Consider the following 10,149-nt stretch of genomic DNA (forward strand, 5'->3'; position numbering starts at 1 on the left):
TGAGAAAACCAAGCCAGGTGAAACCGAAAGATCATTCTCATTGCAACATCCAAAAAGCAATGAAATAGAAGGTGAAGTGTAACTTTGGATTCTAGAATCGAATTGTCCCAACAATTGAGATTTAGTTTCTCTAAAATATGATAGTTCATGTTTGCTATGGTAGACGAAACATGCTCTCTAATATAATAATGCAAGAGTTTCTTTGTCAGGGAGAGCAATAAAATATTGCATAGAGACATTTCATGAAAAATGATGGAATTGTGGCTTTTAATGGCACTTCTTGACAAACAGTGAACCCATGTCATAGATGTTGTCGACTGCTTCTTGTTTGGATTCAATGGCTTGCATTAAGCCTCTTAACTATCTAGATGCCTGCTAATGCAATTTCCTTTAGAAGAGGGCAGAGTTCTATTTCATTTTGGAAGCAAGAGGCCTTGTTTGGATGCAGTAAATTTTTATCTTTATCTTTGTTTAAAAGACAGTGCAGTAGAAGAAATATTGCGAAATTTTCCCCGAGGGCTATAGCTATGAAGGAGAAAGAAGTGAAAACAACATCCCCTGCCATGGAAGAGGGAGGTAAATGGTAAGAAAGTAATGGTTGAAGGATGGGATGGTTACTGTGGATGGGCGAGATCTTTGCATCTCTCAAATAAAGGATACCAAGTTGTCCTTGTTGATAGCCTTGTCCGCAGGTTGTTTTCCTAGAAGCTTGGGATCGATCTCTAATAGCCATGGTCTCGATTCAGAAGAGAATAAAGAGATGGAAGAAATTCTCTAGCAAACAACTTGACCTCGTTGCAGTAGATGTTTCTAATTTTGGTTTCCTTGCAGAGGCTTTCAAGTCCTTTGAACCCGAGGCAGTCATACACTTTGGAGAACAGAGTTCTGCTCCATATTCCATGATAGACAGAGGAAGAGCAGTGTATACTTAGAATAACAATGTGATTGGAACCAAGAATGTGATTTTTTTCTATCAAGGAATTCAGCCCAGAATTCCATATGGTTAAAACTTAAACTGGGTAGCATGGGAGAATATGGAACTCCTAACATTGAAATTGAGGAAGGGTACATTACTATTACTCATAATGGCAGGACAAATACACTGCTATATCTGAAGAAAGCAAGTTCCTTTTATCATCTCAGAAAAGTGCACGATTTGCACAACAAAATTTTTACTTTAAAGGCTCGGGAACTAAGGGCTACAAACCTCAATCAAGGGGTGGTTTATGGTGTCATAACTTCAGAAACTACAGGACACAAAGAACTCATAAATAGACTGGACTACGAGTTTTTGGTAAATAGTCGAGCTAGAACTTATGGAAAGTTTTTCAAAAGCCAGATTCACAAATAAGCAACGATGCTTCATAAGGGTTGTCAAAACTATCAAATTATATTCTTTATTGCTATCTCAAATTCTTTAACAGTATGGGCGTTGACAACATCTTTACTTCACTACTTTCCATAAAGGGTTCATTGTAAGGGCCTAACAGAAAACACATTCTAGATTGTAAGGGCTATAGCTGGGCCCAATACTTATGTGGACCTATGCACTGAGAGGAAACCAAAACCAAGTTGCGGAGACCTGAAACAGAAAATCCCCAAATATATCCTCAGAAGGTCAATGTCCAGGTTAATCTCGAAATCAGGAAATTCTGTTCCTTTCAAATATGTTCATATAATCTGTTCAGAAAATGGGAAATATCATCTTTATGATGTCACAGGTCCTGTACATACTACATTAGTAGAAAAAAAGTCATGAAATAAATTTCATCAGTAATCAAACAAGTGATGTTGCCAGATTCACGTCACAAGAAACTACAAAACAAAATCATTATGTCAGCCTTCAACTTTCTTAGAATATAAAAGCTCCCATTTCATCTTATATATTTGTAATAAGAATTCCACAATATAATATATAAATCGCATCTTCCAAAATGCAAACCATAACCTATACTCTGCATATTTAGATGTCGCTATAGATAAATTATAAACCTGTAATTCTCAATATCATTTAGAGCTCTGTTCCATAAATCTGGCATTTTCTTTGTAGAAATAGCTTCAAACTCTTGAGCTGCCAAGAACTTCAAAATGTTGTTGAGAATCAAGATGTCAATTACTTGCTTAGTTAACTCTTTGAAAGATGTATTTGACTATTCTCTAAATAGTTTGAAATCATCTATCCTGAGACATTACGATTTGACACTTACATCTGGACAAAGAATGGCTACTGCAACATCAGTGGATTGTTAATTTTAATCAACATTAGAACCACAGTTGGCAACAACGAGTTTCCTTTTAATGTCGCGTTCCTCCAACACAATTGTAACATCTCTAAATTTTGAATTAGTGCTTCAAGTTATTTAACAGCAAACACCTGGTAATCGAGATCTTTGGTGTATCTTTGTCGGTACAGATTGTTAGTGCTAGCGGCTTATTCTTGTCAACTAACCTTAGCTAAAAATATAAAGGTTGGAATACATGACATTGCTAGAAATTTAAAACATTGGAGTACCTGACTTTAATACTCCATGTAAACCAGAGGTTCTAAAGACACAGTTACATATTCAAGCTAGTGGGCTCGCTGATGGTGGAAATCAACCTGTTTCTTTGGACTATGTTGAAATGCAGAGGATGTAGAACATGAGAGGACACTAATCAAGCCAGGAATCATATCAAATTTAAACATTAGAATGTAACTAGGAAACAAAAGAAAAAGAATAGGCTGCCTTAAGTGTCTTTGCTCTTTGGCAGAGACACTTAAAGATCTCCTGTGTCTTTGCTGTCATGGAAGAGGCCCTTAAAGGTCCCTTACAAAATTATTTTAGGAATAATTTTAGAGAGGTTTATCGGCAAGTTAAAGACGACTACTTACATCCAGAATATATTTCTCTACACCCAAACGAGGGATCCTTCGTTACCAATGAATGCAAGAAAGTGGTAAGCAGAAATCATCTTCAAATTCAAGACAAACGGATTCACTATAAATATAAATTGAAAACCAAATCATATTGCAGAGAACTGTATTTTAATTTGAATTGCTATTGTATCAGTGCTTATAGATTTTTTTTATTTTTTTTTGTGGAAGTCAACTGTCTTTGTTTGTTTGCAGATGAAATGCTCAAGTGCACCTCCATAGATCAATTAAAAGCCCAAGAGTAAGAGATGACCTTTACAGTGAATAACTAAATTTTTGTTGATTTGCCAGCATTCCGTCTAATTATCGCTGTTTCAGTGAATGCATCTATTCATGGACCAAATCCAAGCTAAGAATCTCGCATTCCATTTTAATGTTGTAGTGAGAAATATAATAGTGCGATGAAAATCAGATTGATCATTCTGAACTAAATAATAGTTGCTGACTAATACATTTTTTTTTAATTGATCCTCCAGTGATTACTTCCTGTGCATGTGTTTTTGCTCGAATTTTAGCCCGATGCAAATACTTCGTGTGGAGATTGGGAAACCATTTCAAGTAGTCGCTCAATTTTACTACTTGGTCCCTGAAATTAATGAGATCCAGGTAATTCGCCTTAATTCGCTTGTACTTCCGTTATGAAGTTTACCTGGCCCAAGTTATGAATATGCCTGTGTTCTTCAGGTCTCAAATCCTCAATATAACATCGCTAGGTGGTTTCCCCTAAAAGATGAATATAGCATGCCCTAATGCTGCTAAATTGCAAGTAGAATGTCATCCATTTTGCATTCAGAACCAAACGAAGAAAGGGAATTTAATATGTGGAATTACCCGAAAGTGGAAGAGAAATTCTCCTCGCCAGACCTGCCAACCGGAGGCGCAGTATTCCGGACGCCATTGTTGTTCTTTCTTGCAATAAAATAGGCGTACAAATAAGCCTAAATCTCAGCTAAACAGGCAATTTCTCCAACGAGATATCAGGCACTGATACTATAGACTGAGCAGCCCTTTGAGTGGATGGACATTGTGTTTGCTGAGAGCCCGCAGCTAAATTTGTGTTTTGTCCTCCGTTGTGCCCACAGAAGCGAACTCTTTTAGTGGGAAAATTCTGGTTATTGGGACATCAAGCTTCTTCATCTAGGAGCTCGGTCCAGATTTTTTTTTTTATTTCTATAATATTATTTATTCTGTCAGGAATTTTACAGGCGCATTTAAGTTGAAGCAAAACACTAGCTCTGTCATATCCCTAGGCACTAAGCCATTGGACTGCTGTTGAAACATTTTGACATTCTAATTTTCTGGATTTTCAACTATTTAATAAGAAATTTGATTATGGAATAGCTATTTAGTGGGCTTTGGGTCCAGATTTTGAACCCAAGCTCTGATACCATGTGTGAGGGCTTGATTCCTATTATTAGAGCCTCAATCTATTATACACTAACAGATCTATTTTCCTGCTGATTTAAAAGTAATAAAATGAGCTTACTAACCTTCTTACATAGCTTTAAACATTTAACATCTTATCATTTTATCATAAGCAACATAAATTAAGGTGAGCATTCCATTGATATCAACTTAACAAGAGTAGTCCATGGAAAAATACCTGTTCCGGCGGTTGATGATGATACCTTTGTCTTATAGCTCCAGCGGAATGCTCCTTCTGGCCGACCCAACCGGATTTACCTCCCAGCCAACTAGGAAATAAATTCCTAGCCCAGGAAACCTCCACAGGTTCCCCAGCCCTCCGTGCCCAAGTCCAACCAGATATAGTGTGTCCTCAAGAAGAATGTGCAAAACTAGATAATGATACTTTCCTCCTCTCAAACCCAAGAAACCTCCACAGGTTTCCAAGGTCTCCCAAAAATCATAACAAGGCCAAACAATCACAACCAACCCCCACAATCCTAAGCAAGACTCCAACTCCCCCCTTTTCTTCCTTCCCCCTTCCCTTTTTATACCCTCTTTCCTCAACCACCTCTCATTAATGTCATTAACTCTCACCCATCCTTGGTTGACTTCTCTTCTAAGCTAGGAGTACATTTGGAATTGTGACATGAATATAAAATTGAGAATTTAATGGGAAAGGATCATGTCTTCTCCCAAGTAAATCTGAAAAGTACATTTGGGAATGTGAAGTGTAATTACACGGAGAGGACCATGTCTTCTCCTTAGTAAATGTGAGGGTACATTGGGGAATGTGAAATGAATAAATATATATTGTTGATAAGATGGAGAGGACTATGTCTTCTCCCAAGTAAATGTGAGGGTACATTGGGGAATGTGAAATGAATAAATATATATTGATGATAAGATGGAGAGGACTATGTCTTCTCCCAAGTAAATGTGAGGGTACATTGGGGTATGTGAAATGAATAAATATATTTTGAATTAATGGAAGGAGACCATATCCTACATAATATTCAAATTTGAGAAGGTAAGTGGGGAATTTGAATAATGGAAATCATAAATTTATTTTATGACCAATATTTCTCAATATTTTCAGATAATGTAAATATTAACACAATTTGTATGATAAGATTTAAGTGGGGCATTACAGCTACAACCTTCTCTTTTCTTCCAGGGACAACGTTTCATAAATTTTTAGACTGGATCCATCAATAACATTAATAAAACATCAAATATTTCTACATCAACCAATCTCCTTTGCGCCAACCAAAAACTGAATCAAACAATCACTTCTCTGAATGCTGTAACCAGAATATAGTAACAATAAACATAAACCAATCCTAAACCCAGAACACTGCAACAATAAACAGAACTAGCTAAAACATATTTTATGAGACGTGTGCTACTTCAATATGAAGAACCTGCATGCATACACTGCTATATTAAGGCAAACCTGTGTATGCGTTGTTTTGAATTACCGAAACAACGCGTATATGAACCTTTTCTATACTGAACTTGCATACAGATCTGTAAAAGATAATTTACCCTTTTCAACTATTCATACATTAGTTATACCCAGATCATTAGATTTACCGATCAATACATGCGCCAAATATAAAAGATTAAAATCACACAAAGATACTTCTCTTCAAGCTTTAAGATCTTGAACCATCAATAGAACTTATCCTTCTTCTAGTGCTCATGTTCCTCCTTGATTCAGATCCAGCTATGCACCATAACCCAATCACCAATATTCTAGATCTTGCTCTTCATTAGATATTCAATACTTTAGTGCCTTTGCCTAATGATCTCCTTCTCATTTTATAGTCTTAGGCCTTACTCAATACCATGGTCCAAAACCACTTAGAATCAATACTTGGGTCCAAATACCTGGGTTGAACACTTCGGACAAGATACCGTGGACCAATACCATAGGTCCAAGCACCAAGGACCAAAACCAAGTTTTCAAAACTGTACGCACTTTTCTTTGTATGAAAGTGTGTGTATATGCATACATGCCTTTTGGTCTGTGAATTCGTGTGTATACGTTGCTTGGTCAAAGGGAACCTGCGTATACCTCCTTTTCCTTTATTCTGTGAGTCTGTGAGCCTGAACAGTCATTTGAGTGAGTTTCCAACTGAGTTGCCATCAAGGAAAACACCTGTGCCATAGTGCCAAACATGTGTCATAATGCCAACAATGTGTGATAGTCATGCACATGTATCGAGAACAATGGATTACACATTTTCCCTTAACTACCAACACTGTATATTAAAAATTATGTATTTTATAGAATTTTCAATTAGAAATATGTGGTGGTGAAGAAAAAATTAATACTATTCAGAGAACCATAGTAGGAAAGGGAGAATTTTTCTACCCTATACAGGGTTTTCAAAAAAATAAAAATAAGAGTGAGATTATTAAGAGAAGTACTCCACAGAAAGAAATCACACTTGATAAAATAGGATACTATTTAAATTATGTATAACTCTTTTAGTCTAGCTAGTAACAAGTAGTCAAGAATAAGGAAATGTACCCTTAAGGGTTTGTTTCTATGGTAATGTTTGACTACCCCAAAGGGTCTTGGGTCTTAGTCTAGATATCATATACAATATACATAATTGAAAATAGATAATACATGACAGGTGGTGATGTTCAAATTATAATTCATTTCTCATATGAGTAACATCAACAATTTAACATCCATATAACTAAAAAGATAGGGTCATTATGATGTAAGAAGAATCGTGAAATATGCATGGAGCACTGAATTGGAGGAATAAAAGAGTAGGGATTAAATGTCAGAAGGAGACCTTGTTGGTTAAAAATTTGTCAAACCCGGTTCACATCATACCTACAATCATCAAGCCAGACAGAGTGATAAGTGTCAAAATTATCTAGAATATAATTGTAGAGTACCTCTTACTTGAAGAAGATACTCGAATTACTCAAAGAGGAGTCTCATTGGTACCAAACACTAGTGTCACAACCTCACTGTTACCACAACATTGTAGGTGGTTCAGCGATAGTAAATAAAAAATAAAAGAAAAAACCTAACTGTTACTGAAACTCACATGTACAAAGCATATACCAAAATGGTTGTCCCAAAAACTTACCATGCATCATGTAAAGAAGATCCAAGAATTTAGAAGCACTCATGACCACCATAGGGCTCTGTTAAAAGAAAATCCAGTAGCCAAAATGGTACTAAGTGTTCTTTGCAGTAGCCTCCAAGCATGTCATATCCTTACTAGCCATGAAAACCCTCATAACCATAGTAGTGGCGTGTTGTAAAATCAAAATGGTCATATAGAACATATGGAGTATACTATCAAACCAAGTTAGGGTTTTGGTAGTCAATAAAAAGGATATAACTATTTTTTGCATGGAACAATGTTAATCGCCACTGTCGGATGAGAACCAAAATGACAAGGCACATGAATACCACATGATAATGGGTGAAGTCCCTTATGAGAGGATGACAAGTCATGCCTACATTGAAATATCATAGAAAATTGTAATACATTGCACAAATGTTTTATGTATTAAAATAGGAGGGTAAATTAACAACCATTGCTCTATTCCAAATATACATTAGACATGGATATAAATATTTCACATGGGAATGCATTAGTTTGTATATAGGTTAAATACCTTGATAAGAGCTCCAACCATAAATTATAATGAATAGGGTGCAAATAAATAGATGAAATACATATCCCTGAACTAGTTTAATTCCTAAAGTATAGGAATTGGAATTAATAATTTTAATGTTAACTAGGGGTACCCATTACAAGTTTTGAGTATTTTGATTTCACTATTGTTATAATCAATGGTACCAACTATTATCATGAAATTTACCTTTATTTACATAGTAGAAAAAAATGGAGGATTGTAGTTTGTGACATATGGTATCAGAGAAAATTTTCAAAACTCGGCTTGAAGGAAATCATCACACAAATATGTAGTTATGTGAAAAATTTAAAAGATGATTCAAATATTGAAATGCTAATACTAGTTTGTGTTGACCATAAGGTTCTCAAGTGAAATAGGTTGCAGAATGGTCGACGGTCCTATTCCACCTATAAAAGTAGAGGGAATATATGTAAAGTTGGGAGAACGAAAAACCCCACCAACAACACAGTTTATGGATGTTATCAGAGGTCTACGGTAGGGGTTAGCCCATCTCATAACTAATAATAAACACATGCTAAAATTAAGTGAAGAGAAGGAAAGGATGATCAGGGAATTAACTTAAAAGTATAGCCATAAAATAATAGATACAAAAGAATTGTAAAGAAAGAATGGGGAGACAAAATATCAAAAGTCTAGAAGTGGATATGATTAAGATAAAACCTACCTAGGAATATAGAAAAAGAAGAAAAATTTGGAGCTACAAGGGGAGTTCAGAAAAATATTACCCCCTACCTTTGACGGTGAAAAGGAGGAGGATGAAAAAGCATGGATCCTTAACATGAAAAAGTATTTCCAATTTTATGAACATGTGAGCAATCTCAAGGCCATATTTTCCATTTATTAGCTGCAATGAAAAACTTATCTCTGGCAGGAAGAGGTCAAAACGGTACATATTTTGGAAGAAAAGACAATTTCCTAGTAGGCGTTCGAGAAATAGTTTAAGTCCTGATATCTGAATGAATGATATTATGAAGATCAGGCAAAGGTGTTCCATGACGTAAGACTAGGGTAGCTAACTATGGATGAGTTTGTCACAAAATTTACAAATTTGTTGCGGTATGTGGCTTATATTAAAGAAGAGAAAGCCAAGGTACAACAATTTTTTAACTACCTACTAGCGCCTTATGAGGAAAGGATTGACTTTGACAAACTTAAAACAATGGATGAAGAAGTAATAAAAGCAAGACTATGTTATCATTAGTTTAAGAATAGGGGAGAGGGTTCAAAGAATTGGAAAAGTAAGGGAAAAAGAAAATTTTCAATAGGGTCGAAAAGATAGAAACCTTCTTATCTTAAAAATATTTGAAGGGATCACAAGTGAAAGAAATTTAGTAAGGGAAATTCAACCTAGCCAACACAGTCCAAAATAGGGTCCAAACCCATGGATTTGAGCAATAAAAAGCCAAGTAGGGTCAAAGGGAGAGAGCTCCTGAAGCGTTGGGGGTGCGATGAACCCCAGATATCTTCAAAACATTTTGGATGTCCTCAAGGCAACAACTATGGATGATATTGCTAGAAATATTTCGAGAATAAGTGTAACACTAGAGGAAATAAAGTTGAAACACCAATCCACTTTGATAGAGATATAAGGTTCCATTTAAAACCAATTTATTTATGTCTTAATTGATCCAGGCGCAATTTTAAGTGGCAATAGTCCTCAAACTATGGGAAAATGTAAAATAAAAATTGAAAAATTCAACACTACATGGTTAACAGAGATAGAAACCGATTGAAAGAGGAGAGTAACTATTTAAGGGAAATGTTGTTCAGTTAATTTAAAAGTATGTTTCATATAAGTAAGCTTTAATATACTCCCTTTAGGACCCTATGATGTATTAATATGTATGTATTGGTTGGGAAAGCATGGAGTTGTTATAAATTGTTTAGAGAAAACTATAAGTTGTGTATGTCAAGGGGGACAAACTTAGCTAATCAAAGACATACTGAAATCAGTATCAATTAGACATATTTAAGCTATATAAATAAAAAAGAGGGCAATAAAATGATGTTAGTTATTTGTGATACATGGTGAATCCAATGAACAATAAACAAAACATAAATAATTAGAGAACCTACAAGTCATTAGAGAATTTTTGGATGTTTTCCTAGATGAGGTTATTCGTTTACCTTAC

General features: G+C 35.3%; 1 pseudogene; it reads left to right on the forward strand.

Annotated features, from left to right (window-relative positions):
- Positions 1-298: 298 nt before the first annotated feature.
- Positions 299-1,351, forward strand: LOC149249898 (UDP-sulfoquinovose synthase, chloroplastic pseudogene; annotated as a pseudogene).
- The last annotated feature ends 8,798 nt before the right edge of the window (positions 1,352-10,149 follow it).

Source organism: Pinus tabuliformis, chromosome 7, assembly GCF_031772625.1.
Source record: "Pinus tabuliformis cultivar Carrire ecotype Pingquan chromosome 7, CPIR1, whole genome shotgun sequence".
Taxonomy (NCBI): domain Eukaryota; kingdom Viridiplantae; phylum Streptophyta; class Pinopsida; order Pinales; family Pinaceae; genus Pinus; species Pinus tabuliformis.